Consider the following 20,065-nt stretch of genomic DNA (forward strand, 5'->3'; position numbering starts at 1 on the left):
AGTCAGACTAGTCAGAAAAACAGTAGGACACCAGCAAAAAGTGGGGGTAACCATGAAAGCAGATCCTACTTTCCTACACCCTTGATCATCCCAGTTCAAGAAGAGCAGGGGCATATCTGGGATGTGACATGAACTACTTGAGAAGGAATTCTGATTTTAAACAGTGGTATATGAGAAGGTTTGCAGTAAGAGGGACAGGGTATTGCTGAAAAGAATTATTGAGTTTTAATACGGATCCCACTAGAATTCAGTGTGGGAAAGTTTCTAATCATGGACTGGTGCACAGAATAAAAATGGCACCATACTGCTCTTTCCACAAACCATTCACAAATCTGGAAGTACATATGAAGAAGGTAATAACTCTGCCTCACTTGCTGGGGAAAAGAGCCTGTGACTCTCCTGTTATCCACTTGCACACAGAGAATAGAACTGCTGTCTAACGGTCACCTGTCTGGTTTCCGTTCACTGCCTTAGGGACAGAAAAGGCAAGAGAAAGGCTTCATCCAGTGAGGAAGGTCCAGTTGATCATTTGTGAGTCGACTATGCTGGATCTTGTGAAAGTCATGGCTGGAGAGCGATATGGTACTAAGAAGCTTGCTTTGATGACCCATGAGTTGTAGGGGAGACCAAGATTGACTTTTCTAGCATTTCGATTTTTAGGTCATTTTTCTGACTTCTGGAGAAAAGGGTCAAATCACCCAAGCTCCCCCAAGAAATGTGCTACCTAGCACGGTACAAATTGGTGGCTAATCCTCTGAGCTTTTCCACCTGGTGTTCAAGGCTGCCACAGGACCACCAAAAAAACATCTAACCTTGTGGCTAAAGCCTCCGTTTTGCTGTAGTAGAAGAAAAGAACCAAAAGAGTGACTGTTATAAACCGGGTCTCTATTTGGCAGAGGTGTGCACCTTGTCCAAGTAGGGACCCCACGTTCTAGTCAGGGTAAGGGGAATTACACTTCTAAAATAACCCCTGCTCACCCCCTTGTTAGCTTGGCACGAGCAGGCAGGCTTATTTCAGAGGCAATGTATAAAGCATTTGCACATAACACACAGTAATACAGTGAAAACACTATAAAAGAACATCACACCAGTTTTAGAAAAATAGTCAATATGTATCTATTTAAAACAAGACCAAAATGATTTTTTTTAACGTACAGTAATCATGATATGAATATTGCCAAAATAGACATACAATACAGTTCCTTGAAGTGGAAAGCTCCGTTCAGGGCAGTCACGATGAAACGAACAAACAAATCCAGAAGTTCAGGCCGACTGCGGGGTTGCAGGCCAGTTATTGTGTTGGGAAGATCCGCAAACAGTACCTTGGAAATGCAGGGTGTTGTAAACCTGCTCTAAAGATGCAGCATCAGCAGGCATCGGCTTTGTAGGTCAATGCAGGAATCTTAAGGCCCTTGAAGTTGCACGCATTGAAGATCGAACTCTGTGAGGTTGAAGTCAGGTGCGCCTGTGTTGGGAGGGGTCTGGGCTATGGTGTGAAGTGGACCATTGAAGCCGTCCAACGGTGTCAGTGAGACCATGGCTGCAGTGCGAAGCAGTGAAGTGCTCGCCTTGGGGCAGGCAGGTTGCGGTGCAATCAGCAGTGTCGGAAGAGGTTGCTGAAGCACTGTCGTCGGTAGACGATGTGGAGTTGATGACGCTGGCATTAGTAGGCCCGCCTACAGTGTGGGACAGGGCAGTGCATCGATTAGCTTACTAGGGGTTCCCTCAGGCCACAGTGCAGGCAGCAGTGTCAATGCCGGTGGGGAACAGCATCATCATCGGTGTGACCAGGGTTGCAGCAGTGGCGGCGTTGATGACGTCGAGTTGCCTTTTCTTTTGTTGCAGCACAAAACACACAGTCCCCAGTACTGATAGCAGATGCTCTTGATGTCTTTGCTGTTCCTGAGACTTGTTGAACAGAGGTGAAGCCCTACCTCAAACTCTTGGAGAAACTCAGGAAAATAAGGTGCAGAAAGTCCAGCCCTTTCACTGCCCAAGACAGAAGCAGCCACTGCAGGCCAACACAGCAAAGCACACAGCAAAGTGGAAGTACCTCCTCACAGCTTATCCAGCTCTTCTTCTTTGCAGATTCCTTAGTCTAAACGAGTTCTACATTTCTGGGATCAGGGTCCTACTATTAACACTGATTTTCCCTTTGATGTTTTAGGCAGAAAGTCAGTAAAAACCACTACTGTCCTCCCTGGTTCAGCTTCACTAATCGAGGTGTAGACAGCATTGTGCAGACCTGACACAGCCTGTTCAGTTGCCAGTGAAAACTCCTCCCAGCACTATAAATGCAGAAAAGGTATATTCAGCCTGGCTATAAATCACACAGGAATGGCAGGACACACCTCAACCCCGTTGTGACTGTCTAGTGTAAACCCACATTCCCAGCTCTTGTCACTCCAAAACCAGACAGTACATGCACAAACAGGCAGAGGCACCCAGGATGGTTAGGTAAGAAACTGCTCACTTTCTAAAAGAGGCTTTTTCAAACACACAATTTAAAAACCAGCTTTACTAAAAGATGTGTTATTAAATTTTCAGTTCAGAGAGCCTAAACTCTGTTTCTCTATCTTGTCCCAATGGAAAGTTACACTTGTAGGATGTTATAATTCAGCTCCCATGTTAACCTATGGGGGCAAACAGCCTTTCAATAGTGAAAATGAAAGCACAGTATTTCATTATCAGGACATGTAAAACATTCTTCCACATGTCCTACCTTTCACATACACTCCACCCTGTCCATGAGGATACCGGGATTTATATGTAAGAAAAGGGGAGGTTAAGGCCTGGCAAGTGGGTACACTTGCCAGGTCAACATGACAGTAAAAACTATATACAGACACTGCAGAGGCTACTTGTGTGGGTGGCACAACTAGTGCTGCAGAGCCTTCTTGTCAAATATACCAATCATGGAAAACTAATCATAACACACTTTACAGTAGGAGCACATGCGCTTTAGCACTGAACAGCAGGGAAAAAGTGCACAGAGACACTAAACCAGCAAAATGAAGTCCAGAATATCATCAAAAGTGCCTGTCTGTCATTGAGAATGTAGATCTCTCCTTGGTTCCTTCAGTCCAGTCAATCTGCCAGTACCCAGATGTTAAATCAATACAATACAATACAATACAATACATTTGTAAAGGGTGCTACATACCCGTGAGGGTCTCAAGGCACTGGGGGGGGGCTGCTACTGATCGAAGAGCCAGGTCTTGAGAAGTCTTCTAAAGGTCGGCAGGTCCTGGGTCTGTCGTAGGTCGGTAGGGAGAGAGTTCTGAGGTTCCGTGACAATCATAATGGTGTTTCTGACTCGTTTGAATATGGACGAGTTTGGTATCTATGAACCGCAAATGACGAGTTTAGTGGGTGTACGCGTTTTTCGCTACACTGGCCTGAACCGTTCGTCTCATTCGTGGGTTTCTCCATCTGAACAACACGGGTTCCATTTTAGATACGGCATCCATTTTGTCTCTTGCCCTCAAGTAGCCAGCGAACGGACACTGTCCGCTTCGTGACCCTGGGATTCCCAAGCTCTTGCGGAAGACACGTGTTCCTTTGAGGGTGTCTTTATGACAAGGGGGATGACACTGTAAAGGCAGAGGGCTCCGCTCGAGGCTCATCTTGCCGTGCTGGTCAATTGTTTCAGCCGTGCATGCATTAGGCACGAATCCTTTGATCCTGCAATCGTGTTTCCGATATTGTCCCCTACACTCTTTTCCAATCTGTTGTCTATCCTTGTCTTCCTTGCACCTGTTTCTGTCTCTTTTCCTAACTCGTTTACAGCCAGAATGGAATGTACTTAATGATGGGAATACGTACTTTTACAGTTGGGAACCGGCAATGCTACTGTAATTATGTTCCGGGCTCCTGAATACATGAAAGCAACCCTTTTGAAGTTTACTGTGGGAACTGAGTTGTAACCTTTTGTTCGCCATGTTGTGCTATGACTAAAATATGTATAAAAGGAGCAATCTACTGTTGCAATTCGAAGCAGTCTCTCAGAACCTACACATAGTGTACTTCTTGCGATTTCTGTATCCCTGCAGTAAATAAACGCTGATCTTTGACGCCGAAGGAAGTGTCCCGTGTCTCTGTAATTTGTACGCCGGAACAGGTAACCCACGAAGGTTTCAGGTGTTGTTCCCTGGCACCGCTGGGCCTTAGAATAGCCCAGTCCTTCAGTTGGCGCCCAGCGTGGGGCAACATCAGCGGTACCGGTCCAAAGCCCGACGATCGTGAGGAACTTCATGTGAAATCTCTGAGGGAAGGTGCACCCCGCTTCATCGATCCTGTTGTCAAAATAAGTGGTCCGAAGACTTTTCCCGCGAAGATTCCCGCCTCCTGACAGCTGCGACGGACTGATGCCCTGACTGTCTCCCTGTTTTGGCGCCTGGCGTAGTCCTTTGTACGGCGAGACGATAGACGGGCCTTCCTGGTGACGCCATTGTTCTTTCAGTTAAGTATTTGTGGGTCGCTCCCAGAGTTCTTGGTCGTTGTTGTTGAAACTTGGTTGTTTGCATGGTTCCATTGCATTTGTGGTTCTTAGTTGTTGGTTCTTAGTTGCTGGGTTTTATTTGACGATTGCAATTGCCAAAAACCGAGGGTCTTGCATTTTTTTTGCGAGGACATAGTAATTCGATAACCCTTGAAGTTTGTAAACTCGGTTAGTGTGCACGATGCCTGGCTGTAGTACTTTGTTTGGTTTCCTCAAATGTTGCGGTGCGGATTCCCGATTGGAGGACTCATGTCCGATACCTCCAGTTGGAACTCCGATCTATGAGCTCTATAGTCGCCATGGAGTGGGTCCTATCGTATATAATGATTATTGGATCCGCTATACTAAAAATGATGGTGTCCTTAGTTGGCAACCTCATGGTAGTTTCGAAACTGCAATTTTGGACAATCTTGAGGCAAAATTGTTTAAAAAGAAATCTAGGCCGGCCATGTTTGATTCCTTTCGGTTATGGAGAAAAGAGGCCAAGCAGAAAGAAATCAAACAGATTAAGAAGAATAAGAGAGAAGGTATCATTACGGTGATGAGAAATGCAGAGCAGTTTCAGCGAGATAAAGAAGAGAAGGAAAAGGAAGTTATCCTGTTTTACCGTCAAGTTCTGATAAGAAGGGAGAAGAAGCGGTAGAGGACCCTTTGTTGTCCTATCTACTGAAATCACCACCTCCATATGCACAGGATACTACAGCTCCTGTGGTTCCTCCTGTACCTCAACCTGTTGTTCCGGCAGCTGCTGGTCAGCCTGCAGTTATTCCTGTCCTCCCGAATCCTCTTGTTCCTCAAGTTGTCCTTGCTCCCTTACCTGCCCTTCTTCCTACTGTTCCACAGCCTATACCTTCTCAGTCTACTGTTCCCGCTACTTCTGCTCTCTTGGCTACTCCTACTGCTCCTGCTGCTCCTACGTTCAGTCCTCATGTTGTTGCCCCTGTACTTCTCTCCTCTTCTCCTTCTGTCTGTAGTCGCATACCTAATGCTGTTGCTAATCTTTACTCTCCATTTGGACCGATCCTTGGGTCCGATGTTTCTGATGTCTCCCAAAGACGAAGTCAAATTCCTGGTGGCAGGGAGAGTGAGACGTTAGTGAAAATGACGCGTAAATGGATTAGGCATCCTGTTAAGTACACCCCGCGCATAGTTTTCGAGACGTTCTCTCAATTTAATGAGCCCACACAAAGATTTGTGTTTGAGGAAATGTGTAAATCCTTACGAGAGGAGTGGGATAATGATGAGGTAGACAATGTACCGCCCGAAATGACTGAACTCCAGAATCAGTTTTCGAACGGTATGATTGTGGGTAGTAATGTTCGGCGTGCTTTAGAGCGTCTCTTATCATTTCGATCTACAGTACAACCTCGAGTATTGTTTAATGAAGTCACTGCGGAGTGGATGGCACAACCTGGTCAGTATCCCATGCGAGAAGTTCCGCCAGTGTGGATGCCAGGTGATGCTACTGTTAATCCGGCAATTTTGCCACACTTCCAGAGAGTTTGGATACACCTCCCATGGAAGCGTTCGGGAGTTTTGGAGATGAAGCAAAATCTGCCTGACCCCCGCAAAAATCCAGCAGGTTATTATAAGGAGTTATCCCAATTAGTGGACGCTACTATTATGAACCTTGCCGATATTGACATGTTGTTCGGTACTGTAGTACCTCAACCAATTTGGGCAAAAATCCGTCAAGAGAATCACGTAGCCGAGTTAGGCGGTGATTGGGCTGCTCTTGCGGCGGCTGACGGACGACAAGTTGGTGGGACTAAGCCTGAACAGCTCATTACTGATCTGCCTCAGAGGATTATTACACTTATGAAGACACTTATGCCGGCAATGAGAGTTAATTGGGATAAACTGTCTGCGTGCAAGCAAAAGAAGGACAAGAGTGTCTCTGATTTCTTTACCAGATTTGAGGAGGCATTCATCGATCACAGTGGTCAGGATATGAGCACTGAGGGAGGTCAGCGACTGTTTGTGGATAAATTTGTATCTAATTTGTTGCCTGAACTAAGCAACAAATTGAAAAATTCCGAAAGTTCGTGGGCTGTTTCGACTACTGCTCAAATATTGGCCACGGCTCAATATTATGAAAACAGAGAAAAGGAAGACAGTGACCGTGCAAATAAGAAAACTAAGGATCTTAAAACTAAGGTTCTGTTGCAGCAAGCGTATCCTCCGCGCTCGAATCAAAATGACTCACAACAGCAAAATAGATCACAATCACAGTCTTCTAGGACTCAGTCGCGTACTGACTCCTCTACACCGAGATCTATGCTTGGGTACAATCAATGCGCATACTGTAGAGGTGAGGGCCATTTGAAGTTTAATTGTCCAGTTTTGCGTGACCGAAACAATGGTGTTTCAGCTCGAGGAGGTCGTAGTGGTCCTCAACAGGCTTCACGTAGTAGAGGTCGTGGTGTCACCCAAAATCAGAATGAGCGTTCTACCACTTCATCAGACTCAAACAATTGCTTTGACCAGCGTGATTCATCGTCTGGTAGATCTGCACAGTATCATGTGGACGATTATTACGTCGAGCATGATATCGATGCTGACGGTAATTACTAGGACAGCCACAGACAAAGAGAGGGAGTAGTATCAGTTCCGGTTGATCAGAGAGGGCCTTACGTCGCAGTTGCCACATCGGGTGTAGTTGAGCCTTTTCTGTTGGACACCGGTGCAGCGAAAAGTTCCATCATGCATTCGAAACTCCCTGGCGCACCTTTGCCCGGCTTAACGAATGTTTCCGTTGGATTCTCTGGCGCCCCCGTTAGCAATCCGGTTTCTAGCCCTTTGCCCCTTACAATTGGGCCTCGTGAGCTAGAAGCTCCTTTGATTTTGACTACTGGTTGTGGTGAGAATCTTTTGGGCCTGGATTTGTCGAAGCGGTTATATGCGACTCTGTACTGTTCTCCTGCGGGTGTGGAGCTTACATTGGGTCAGAGAGTGATCTCTCCTATGTACTTGTCAACTGATAAGCTTCCACCGGAATTGAGTTCTCTTCCTGAGTCTTTGTGGGCGACAGGTCCCAATGATGTGGGCCTGCTGGACTTTTCACCTTATATTGTCCAATTGAAATCAAATGTGCGATTACCACGTATTCCCCAGTATCGTATCTCTCTTGATGGTGAACGAGCGCTGTTAGCGATCATTTATGACTTGATCAAAAAGGATGTTATTGAGGAAACTCGGGGTAATGTGTGTAATAGTCCTGTGTTACCTATTTTGAAACGAACTGATCCATCCAAGCCTCCTGTATACCGTTTTGTCATTGATTTATGGGAGGTGAATAAAATTGTGATTCCACAATTTCCTGTGGTGCCTGACATTACGGCTTTACTGACTCTGATTCCAGCCTCTGCCTCTTGGTTCTCGGTAATCGATCTGAAGAATGCTTTCTTTAGCATTCCGATTGCTGAGGAAAGCAGAGATCTATTCGGCTTCTCATTAGGTGGTCGCAGCTTCAGGTTTAAACGCGCTCCTCAGGGCTACTGTGAGAGTCCATCGATCTACAGCCAAGCCCTAAAGAGTCAACTTGATGCGTTTGTGTTACCGGCTGGTGCGGCCTTGATTCAGTACATTGATGACTTATTAGTGGCTGCTGACACTAAAGAGATTTGTAAAACTGCTACAGTATCGCTGTTACAGCATCTCTGTGACTTACATCACAAGGTGTCACCTTCTAAGCTTCAATATTGTTGTCAAGAAGTAACCTATCTAGGTCACTTATTGTCAAAGGAGGGAAGAAGGTTGACCCCAGAGAGAATTGCAGCGATCACTCGAATGACTGTGCCAACAACTCAGAGAGATGTGCGTGCCTTTCTAGGTATCACGTCATACTGGAGGCAATGGATTCAAAATTTTTCATTGCTAGCGAAGCCATTGGTAGCCCTCACGTGCAAGGATGTTCTGACTCCTTTGCCATGGACTGAAGAGTGTCAGAAAAGTTTTTCTGAATTGCGTGATGTGTTGTGTTCGGCTCCTGTGTTAGGTACTCCTGACTACAGCAAGCCGTTTACACTATACGTTCACGAGAGAGAGGGTTGTGCGTTGAGTGTTTTGACGCAACAATTTGGCGGTAAGCAGCGTCCATGTGCATATTTTTCCTCGACCTTGGACCCAGTAGCTAGAGCATTGCCGAGTTGTCTAAGAGCGACAGCGGCAGCTGCGGTGTCCATCCGGCAATCTGCAGGATTGGTCATGGATAATATGCTTACGGTGATGGTTCCGCATGCAGTTGACACTCTCTTAAATCGTACAAAAACTCAACACTTGACGAGCGCAAGGTTGTCCGGTTATGAGTTGACGCTTTTGGCAAGTCATATACAAATAAAGCGTTGTAATGTACTGAACCCGGCGACTCTGTTGCCGACTAATATGGAATCAGATGATGTACCACCACATGATTGCTATTTACGAACTGAGGAAGAAACGAAGGGTCGTGTTGACCTAAAAAACACTCCATTGGCAGATCCCGATGGTACTTTGTATGTTGATGGTTCGTGTTTCAAGTTGACGAATGGTGATGTGACGACTGCGTATGCTGTGGTGACGTTGAGTACGATTGTGGAAACTGCGAGATTGAGTCAGAATTCAGCGCAAGCGGCAGAGTTGATTGCGTTGACGAGAGCATGTGTTTTGTCTAAAGGGAAGCAAGTGAATGTGTTTACAGATAGTCAATATGCATTTGGCATTGCACATAGCTTTGGTCGATTGTGGAGAGAAAGAGGATTTATGACATTGCATGGCACGAAGATCCAACACGGACAGCTCATGAACGATCTTTTGGACGCACTTACATTACCTAAGCAGGTGGCAATCATTAAATGCAGCGCGCACCGAAAGGTTACGGATGATGTTGGTCGTGGTAACGCGTTTTGCGGATGAGATTGCTAAGGAAACAGCTAAGAATCTTGCAACCCGAATGTACGTTACGAGTTCTGTGAGGTGGCCGGCGGAGACTGGTATGTGTGAGGACACTGTTGAGAGTGTGAAGGCGATTCAGAATGAGGCCACCGAAACTGAAAAGACTAAGTGGGAAGAAAGCACGGGAAAGTTAGATGTGCATGGATGTTGGGTTGATTTGTCGGAATGTCAGAGGTGGATGTTACCGGATGCATATGTGCTAGCCGTTGTGACTATGGCTCACGGCTTGTCACATATTAGCGCGAAAGGTATATGTAAGCTGTTGTCCTCTGTATGGTAGAATGATGGTATCGCAAAATGTGCTGAGAGAGTGGTTAAGAATTGTATGGTATGTATGATGTATAATCCTGGCAAGGGCACCCCCACTCCACCTGGACATTTTGCTCCTCCTACATGTCCCTTTGAGGTTATCCAATTGGACTTCATCCATATGGAGAGATGCAATAACCTGAAGTACGTTTTAGTTGTGGTTTGCGCGTTCTCCAGATGGATTGAGGCCTATCCTCTTAAAGATAATACTGCTCTGTCCACAGCGAAAGTCCTACTGAAGGAATACTTTCCTCGGTATGGAATGCCACGGATTGTATGGTCAGATAACGGAAGTGAGTTTGTGGGAAGTGTGATGAAGAGTGTGTGTAAGGGCCTTGGAATTCGACAAAAATTCCATAGCGCCAATCATCCCCAGTCAGCGGGTTTAGTTGAAGGGTACAATGGTACTCTGAAACTGAAACTTGCTAAGATTCAAGCGACGACTGGCTTGTCATAGCCTGATGCCTTGCCTCTAGCTCTCTTGTCGACCAGGGCGACTGTGCACTCTCGAGTAGGGCTTAGCCCAAATGAGATTGTGTTTGGCCGTCCTGCGAACATTTGGGGAGTCCCGAGGCCTAAGGCCTTTGATAGTCTCGAATATCCAATGTTGATCGATTATCTTTATGATCTGACTGCTAAACTGAGGTTAATTCATCAACAGGTCTTTGAAGCTCTACCGGCACAGACAGAGGGTCCTGGACATCGGCTCCAACCGGGTGACTGGGTGGTCACCCGCAACTTTGGAAGAAAGCGTAACTTGGAGCCGAGATTTGTGGGTCCCTTCCAAGTCCTGCTGGCTACAAGGACTGCAGTTCGGTTGGAAGGCAGAAAGAATTGGGTGCATGCCACCCACACCAAGAAAGTCCCGATTCCTTTGCCAGCAGATTCTTGGGTTCGAACTGGGATTGCCGCAACGGAAACAGAGACCCCAATACGTTTTGTGCCGTTTAGTGATGCTCAACCTGTAGGAGACACTTCATTGCAGCCAGATACAATTGTTGAATCGTCAGCGTTGGAGAATTCAAGGCTTGAACTGTCATCTGATCAATCGAACACTGTTTCGCAAATTGACCAATTATTTGAAGGACAGACTCGACCTGGAAGAAGTCGATATTTTCTTCGTTCCCGTAACAAAGACTAATAAAAGCAATCCCTTTTTGTTTTTTCTTTTTAAATACATATTACCCCCCTTACTGTTGCCACGAACATTATGAACAATTGCATCCTTTATTTATTTTTGAGATTCTTTTCACGTGTGTTCCTCTTTTCCACAGCTAGGAGATTTGCATTAAAATTGAATGTTTGATTAAAGAAAACCTTTTTCATCCGGGTTGACCGTAGGGCCGTGCGGGTACTTCCTTCTGTTTAGCAGGTTCCTGACACTAGGTCGGTTGCTTTTGTCGGCTCCTGGAAACTCCTGGGAATTGATAATCGCTACTCAGAACGAAGTGCGTCAAGAACGTTACGGACGGTTTTTAGAGGATGGATTTTTCTAAGTTGTTGGAAGTAGAGAGGATGTCGGCTCAAAGATCGAAATTGCATAGGGTTGTAGGAACAAAATGCTTTCTCTTTCAGGTATTCCTGCTGTTTCTGACTGTTTCTATGCTATTGGTGGGTGGAGTGTATTTTGGAATACAGTTGTTATTGCCTTCCGCTTCACCTACTTCTTCTTCTTCTGAACTAAAATCTATTCCCACTGTTTCTCTACATTCCTTTCATCCTCTGCCCCAACATGAACAGGTTAGACGTGCGGAATTCATGAACAATTCCTTTGTCCAGCTCCTACATCAGCATCAGTTAGTGATGAATACTACTAACTGTTGGGTGTGTGGGTTAATGCCACATACCATGGATAGGGGTATTCCGTATTTGGTTCTTCCTTACAACTCCCAGGGGTCAGCACGAGCATTCCAAACTATGTTCCGTAGTGCACTAGATTCCTACCCCCATCAAGAGCCACGCTCTGCAGACCTTGGTCCCGACCCGTACCACAAGCCTTTGGCAAGAGCGATTGTTGACTTAGATAGAGATATTTTTGATGCATCGCTTATTCCAGAGGAAGAGGTGCGAGCATACAAGGACCTGAGTGAGGCTGAGTATAGCATGTCAGTGGGTGATAGACAGCTTAAAAGCTCGTCTCCGATCTGGATCGTACCCCATCTCAGTAATTTCTGCTTGCAAGGTCTTGGTCGAAATCCGCAAGCTCAGCTTGGAAAGAGTGCTTGTACTGAAACGTATTTTTTACCGATGCTCTCTTTGCCTGTTTTCCTGACTGCCAAGGGTACCTACTTCGTATGTTATGATCGCGCATATACGTGGTTGCCCCGTGACTTCTCAGGCGCCTGTTATATTGCGAATTTGTTGCCACCGACTTTCACCGTTGCCTCGGACTATCACAAGACTAGAGTTGTGAGAGGCGTTATTAGCAAAGAGGACACTGCCGGTCAAGAAGCAGGAGACTTCTTTAAGGGTTTTCTGTCGTTTTGGGGACCTATGGTTAATAGTAGGAACTTGAGACAGTTGACTCGTGTGGTTGAATCGACTGCTAATATAACTGCGAGTGCTCTTGGTAATTTGACAGCAGAGCTTCAGGCGGATAGGCTTATGACGTTGCAGAACCGTATGGTTCTAGACGTTGTTCTTGCAGATAGAGGTGGTGTGTGCAAGGTGATCCATTCGAGTTGCTGTATTTTCATCCCTGATAACGCTCCAACTGTATATCAAGCCATCTCGAAGTTGCATAAGATCTCCGAGTCCATACACGTGGACGTAGGTGATTGGACGCTACTAGGATGGTTTTGGGGCCTGATGTCGACGTGGGGTTGGAAAATTCTGATGAACATCGGGGTTGTTGTAGCGTTTCTGTTCACGTGTTGTCTTTGTGTGCAGTGTGGTCCTGCCTTATGTGGCCTTTGTGCTACGACGTGTATAAGACGGCCATCTGTTACCAAAGAGGCATTGATGGATAGAATAATGCTGCAGCAACATCTGAATGATTTGATGAATATCGAGATCGATTCTGATATCGACAAGTGCTTGCCTACATGAGGGCAAAAGGAGCGTCTGAGGTTCCGCGACAATCATAATGGTGTTTCTGACTCGTTTGAATATGGGCGAGTTTGGTATCTATGAACCGCAAATGACGAATTTAGTGGGTGTTCGCGTTTTTCGCTACACTGGCCTGAACCGTTCGTCTCATTCGTGGGTTTCTCCATCTGAACAACACGGGTTCCATTTTAGATACGGCATCCATTTTGTCTCTTGCCCTCAAGTACCCAGCGAACGGACACTGTCCGCTTCGTGACCCTGGGATTCCCAAGCTCTTGCGGAAGACACGTGTTCCTTTGAGGGTGTCTTTATGACAAAGGGGATGACACTGTAAAGGCAGAGGGCTCCGCTCGAGGCTCATCTTGCCGTGCTGGTCTATTGTTTCAGCCGTGCATGCATTAGGCACAAATCCTTTGATCCTGCAATCGTGTTTCCGATATTGTCCCCTACACTCTTTTCCAATCTGTTGTCTATCCTTGTCTTCCTTGCACCTGTTTCTGTCTCTTTTCTTAACTCGTTTACAGCCAGAATGGAATGTACTTAATGATGGGATAACGTACTTTTACAGTTGGGAACCGGCGATGCTACTGTAATTATGTTCCGGGCTCCTGAATACATGAAAGCAACCCTTTTGAAGTTTACTGTGGGAACTGAGTTGTAACCTTTTGTTCGCCATGTTGTGCTATGACTAAAATATGTATAAAAGGAGCGATCTACTGTTGCAATTCGAAGCAGTCTCTCAGAACCTACACGTAGTGTACTTCTTGCGATTTCTGTATCCCTGCAGTAAATAAACGGTGATCTTTGACGCCGAAGGAAGTGTCCTGTGTCTCTGTAATTTGTACGCCGGAACAGGTAACCCACGAAGGTTTCAGGTGTTGTTCCCTGGCACCGCTGGGCCTTAGAATAGCCCAGTCCTTCAGTTCCAGGTCTTGGCGGCGAGGTAGGAGAAGGATCTGCCACCGGTGGTGGTTTTCCGGATGCGAGGGGCTGTGGTGAGGGCATGGCTGGCTGAACCGAGGCTGCAGGTGGGGGTGTAGAAGATGAGTCGGTCGTTGAGGTATGCAGGTCCGGTGTTGTGGAGGGACTTGTGTGCGTGGATGAGGAGCTTGAAGGTGATCCTCTTGTCGTCGGGGAGCCAGTGCAGGTCTCTCAGGTGGGGGGTGATGTGGCTGCGTTGTGGGATGTCAAGGATCCGTTGGGCCACGGGATTCTGGATGCGTTGGAGCCATCTCAGGAGGTTAGTTGTTGTTCCTGCGTAGAGGGCGTTCCCGTAGTCCAGTCTGCTGGTGACGAGGGCATGGGTGTTGGTCTTTCCCGTGTCGGAGGGGATCCATTTGAAGATTCTGCGGAGCATTCAGAGGGTGTTGAAGCAGGACGCGGAGACGGAGTTGACTTGCTTGGTCATGGAGAGGGCGGAGTGGAGGATGATCCCCAGGTTGCGTGTGTGTTCGGTGGGTTCGGGTGGTGTTCCTAGCGAAGTGGGCCACCAAGAGTCGTCCCAGTCTGAGGGGGTGGAGCCGAGGATGAGGACCTCTTGTCTGAGTTCAGTTTCAGTTTGCTCTCCTTCAGCCATTCGGCCATGGCCTTCATTCCTCTGTGGAGATTGTCTTTGGCGGTGTGGGGGTCTTCGGTGAGGGATATGATCAGCTGGGTGTCGTCGGCGTAAGAGATGATGCTGAGGTTATGTCATCATGCGACCTGGGCGATGGTGCTATGTAGATATTGAACAGCATCGGGGTGAGGAAGGATCTCTGTGGGACGCCGCAGATGATCTCGGTGGTCTTTGAGCGGAAGGGTGGGAGGCGGACACTCTGGGTTCTGCCGGAGAGGAAGGATGTGGTCCATGGCAGGGCCTTCTCTTGGATTCCGACGTCATGGAGGCGTGCTGCTAGGATGCGGTGGCAGACCGTGTCGAAGGCTGCTGATAGGTCCAGAAGGATGAGGGTGGCTGTTTCTCTTTTGTCCATCAGGATCCTGATGTCGTCGGTGGCCGCGATGAGGGCGATCTCGGTGCTGTGGTTGCTGCGGAAGCCGGACTGGGATGGGTCCAGGATGCTGTTGTCTTCGAGGTAGCGGGTCAGCTGTCTGTTGACAATCTTCTCTGTGACTTTCGCCGGGAAGGGGAGCAGGGAGATGGGCCGGAAGTTCTTGAGGTCCTTGGGGTCTGCCTTGGGTTTCTTCAGTAGGGCATTGATCTCAGCGTGTTTCCAGCTCCCCGGGAAGGTAGCTGTCTCAAAGGAGGTGTTGATGGTTTTTTTGAGGAATTTGGAAGCTCCAAACTGATGAATGAGCTCATCTGCTCTGGGAATGGGGTGCACGTCAATCCTGGTGACGCATTGAGGTCACGATAGTCCATGCAGGGCCAAAGTCCAGGAGTGGCACCGGGCACAGCAGCCTTTGGGATCAAGACCACTGGGCTGGCCCAAGGATTGTTGGAGGACTCTATCACCCCTAATGCCAACATCTTAGAAAGCTCTTCCTTGATGCTGGCTTTGACCCTGTCAGTCAGCCTGTAAATTGTGCGCTTCACAGGAGGACTGTCCCAGTGTGTACATCATTGGTTTACTAGTCACTCCTGGGGTCAGGGAGAACAATGTGGCGTAGTGCCTCAACAGCTGGTGACAGTTACTCTGCTGTTCTGGGGCAGTGTAGGTGAGAGCTTCACACAATGCACTGACCCATTCTGCTCTTATGATCGGGCTTACTTGCCATTTGTCGGGAAGCAGAGGATTCATATTATTAGTTTGGATTGGATACGGTTGACCCTTATTGTGGGGTATTTTCATGTTCATGTTTATATCAGTCACCTATGGAAAGTGTTGAATACTCTACCTGATACTTGGAGCCCCGTAGAAGTTCCTCTGGTCAAGGGAACGAAACATTTGGCTGATGGCCTTTTTTACTACTATTACCAATAAAGAAAGCTGATGGACTTATATATACGACTTTGACTCAATTTCCTGATGCACTTTCCATCTTCCAACAGTTTGCTTTTTCTGGATTTCAGTGGAGCCCAACGGCGACAGGTTCCAGAAGTGAATGCATGGAACTCTTAATGTCTGTTTATAGGGATTGATGTGCTGAACCTTGGGTCCACCGCTGTTAAAAGAGTGTTGTCCAGCTGGTGACAGTTACTCTGCTGTTCTGGGGGCAGTGTAGGTGGGAACTTCACACCGTCCACTGACCCATTGTGCTCTTTGGCAGACAGGAGGTCAGAAAGAGGTTCACTTTCCTCTACCACTCCATCATCTGTCACCAAGAGCATGCTTACTTCAGACATCTCAAAGTGAGGTTTGAGCCGCGTCACATGTAGGACCCTGAAAGGGTCCTAAGAGTTCACAAGTTTACCAGGTAGGTTGTTGGAAATGGCCCTTTTTGCAGGGTTATCCCCAAACTTTTTGCTTCTTCCTCCCTTGTTTTTCCTGACCTGTGGTTGTTGGCAATAGGACTCTGGTCACTTTACCACTGCTGGTCAATGCTAAAGTGCATATGCTCTCTGCATAAATTGTTATTGTAATTGGTTGTCCATGATTGGCATATTTTTATCACCAAGAAGTTCCTAGTAAAGTGCACTGAGTGTGCCAGGGCTGGCAATACAAATGCTACTAGTAGGACTGCAGCACTGATTGTGCCACCCGCATGAGTAGCCCTAAAATGTTGTCTCAGGCCTGCCACCACGGTGCCTGTGTGCAGTCTGTGAACTGCTATGTCAACCTGGCCAGTGTCCCCACTGACCAGGCCTAACCCTTTCCTTTCTGTACACATTGGTCACCCCTATGGAAGGCCCAAGGTACCCCCCTGGGCAGGGAACAGTGTATGTGAAAGGTAGAACATGTACTATTGTGGATGACATGCTCTGGTTTCGTTTTTCAATATTGAAAGGCTATCTTGCCTATAGGGTATAATGGGGAATGCTGTGTATAATGTTTACCTGCATATCTTCCAATAGGAGCAAGATAGAAAATTGAAGTATGGTATCCCCGAACTTTGGAATTTAATAACACATCTTTTAGGAAGGATGGTTTTTAAATCCTGTGTTTGAAAGTGGCACTTTTTGAAAGTGGCTGCTTTCTTGTCTGACCTTCTTGGTGCCTATGGCTGTTTGTGAATTGACTGTCTGGTGTGTGAGTGACAATGCTGGGGGATTCCAGGAGACAGAATGAGTCTGCCCAGTGGTGAATAGAGAGATCTGCATCTAGATGGGAGGGAGGATTTGCCTGCCCTCCACAGTGCTGGCTCCACCCCCTGTGGTGTGTCTGATGTCTCTGCCCTACACTGTGAAAGGAGAGAAGGAATCATGTCAACAAAGTGCTCCAGGGCTGTGCTTTCCCTCCACAATGCTGGCTCCAACTCCTGTGGGCGTCTGATGTTTCTGCTCTGCACTGTGAAAGGAAAGAAGGAGTCATGTAAACAGAGTGCTTCAGAACTGGTTTGGACCGGGCACAGATCATTCCTGCACAAAGGAAACAAAGACCTTAAGGGGTATAAGTATAGGACCCCAGACTACAGAAAATTAGATCATCCTAGAATCAAGAACCTCTGCCAAGGAGAAAGCTGGAAGACTGAAGAGGAAGGACTGTCCTGCTGTGTGTTTGTGGGCTGACCTGCAGTTGCTTTGCTGCCAAGGAGAGGGGAAGGTCTTTGATTTGTGCTGTGTCCCCTTGCTTGAAGAGATCTCCAAGGGCCTGAGTAGAGCTGGCTCCCTGTTAAGAAGTCCCAGGAACAAAAGGACTTCATCCCCAGCTTCCCCCTGAACTCTACTGAGAGAGTTCTGTCCTTCCTAGAGTGCTTGGGCCAGTTGTGGTGCCTCTGGAAGTTGTACCTGTTGTTGGGAAGCTGAACAAGAAGAAACTAAAGACAATCTTCAAAGTTTCATGCATCGCTCGCTTGCGGAGTGCATCCCTGACAGTGCGAGGAGATTCCCTCAGCCGGGAACATCGAGATTGTCGCAGCGCCTGTTGCCGCTGCAAGAACCGACACATCCTTCGCTTGTGGAACGCAGCGCTCTGGTGCGGGAAGATTACCATTGCTGCGAGTATCGTCGCATATCCTGTTGTCGCTTTAGTGAGATCGTCGCACCGCTTGCTTGCGAACCGCCTCACGTCGCTGAGAGTGTTGTCGCAGAGCCATCGCATCAAGGGGCCGCGAGAGGAGAAGATCGACGCTGCGCTGCGCATCGCTGCCGCACCTGAAATCATCGCCGTCCCGAAGATCGTCGCATCATACCTTTGCGCTTCCCACAAAACCTGGGCACCAGAATCAATACAAGGTACTGTATCCCTCTCCATACAGACCGGAGTCACCGCAACACGCCTGCTGCATCCAGTGGGGTTGTCGCATCGCCTCACCAGGGTCTCAGGAGTGACGCATCGCTTGTTTTTCAACGCTGCAGCTTTCACTAGGAACTTTTGTCGCATCTAAAGGTACTGTTGGCTAAAACGTGACACAACTGTGGATTATTTTAAACGCAACCTTAAGAACTATTTTGAAACCATATTGTTGAACTGTGTATGTTGGATTTTTGTCGTTTTGGTCTTCTGTAGTTTAGATTAAATAACTTTATTTTTCTAAACTGGTGTGGAGTCCATTTGTGGTGTTTTCACTGTGTTACTGTGATTGTTGGTACAAATACTTCACACATTGCCTTTGATAAGCCTGACTGCTCATGCCAAGCTACTAATGGGGTGATCAGGGGTTATCTAAAGAGTGTATCCTCCTTACCCTGACTAGAAGCAAGGGTCCCTATTTGGACAGTGGTAACATGCGTGATATCACTCTTGCATTCCACCACCTCAAAAGGCCCAGTCCACTTGTCCTGAAGAGTGCAAGGCTCTACTGGGGCCATGACCCACACTTTCTGACCAAGTTGAAACTCTATCAGAGTGCCATTCTGGTTGTAACAATATTTAATCTATTCTTGACCGGTTTCTAGGTTCATCTGAGCGTGTCTCCTGAAGTGCGCAGTCTGGTTTTTAAAGGCCAGCATGTAGCTAAATACATCCTGGGGAGTCTTCTTGGGAGCTGTCTCCATACCTTCTTTCACCAGACTGAGAGTTCCTCTCATAAAGTGCCCATACAATAACTCAAAGGGACTGAACCCTGATGACTTCTGTGATACCTCCCTGTAAGCTTTATGGCTCATCAAATAAGGACCCTATTTGTGGAGCCATAAGAGTATCACTATTTTTTAGAAAAATATGTTCTAATTTTTGCGAAATTTGACAAATTAATGGTCTATGGCACTCTGTGAATATTGTAATTGAAGTGTAAATATGATGTGGTTGTTGTGTATGTGAGAGATAGAATGTTTGAGGTATGTAGACACCGTGATTATCGATTGAATATGAATGTGTAAAGGGTAACGTTTTATGAAAAAAAATAAAATGTTTTGGTATGTTTTGTATAGGTGTTTCTGAAATGTAAATTTGGTGAAATGTAACCAAAATAATGAATCTAAAGTAAAAGAATAAACAAAAAAGATTAATTCTGACAAAAAGCTATGAGCATACACGTTGTTCAATTCATATGTGTTGCTGAATCAAACAAGAGTAAGGAGAACAGTATTGGCATTATTTTTGTTTGGCATTTTCTTCTAAGGCAGCACAAAACACAGTTCTCAGTGCTGGTAGCAGATGATCTTGAAGACTTTGCTTTTCCTGTGACTTCTTGAAAAGGGGGCAAGCTCTACCTCAAGCCCTTCGAGAAACTCTGGAAAATAAGTTGCAGAAAGCCAAGTTCAGTCCTTTCACTGCCCAAGACAGAAGCAGCCATTGCAGGCCAGCACACCAAAGCACTCAGCAAAGTGGTAGTTCCTCCTCACAGCTTCTCCAGCTCTTCTTCTTAGCAGTCTTCTTGGGCCCAAAAAGTTCTAAAGTTCTGGGGTCAGAGCCCCAATATTTATACTACTTTTCCCTTTGAAGTTTTAAGCAGAAAGCCTCTGAGTTCAGTGAAAACCAGTCTGTCTTCCCTGGTCCAGCTTCACTACCGAAGGTGGAGACAGCATTGTGCACAGCAGACATAGCCTATTCCAGTAATAGTGAAAACTCCTCCCACCACTATAAATGCAGGAAAGGTATATTCAGTCTGGCTATGTGTCAACCAGGAAAGGCAAAACCCACCCCACCCCCCTGTGACTGTCTAGTGTGAATGCACATCCCTAGCTTCTGTCACTCCAAAACCAGACAGTGAATACACAAACAGGCAGAGGCATACTGGATGGTTAAGTAAGAACATGTCCACTTTCAAAAAGTGGAATTTTCAAACACACAATTT

Source organism: Lissotriton vulgaris, chromosome 3_1, assembly GCF_964263255.1.
Source record: "Lissotriton vulgaris chromosome 3_1, aLisVul1.2, whole genome shotgun sequence".
NCBI classification, from domain to species: domain Eukaryota; kingdom Metazoa; phylum Chordata; class Amphibia; order Caudata; family Salamandridae; genus Lissotriton; species Lissotriton vulgaris.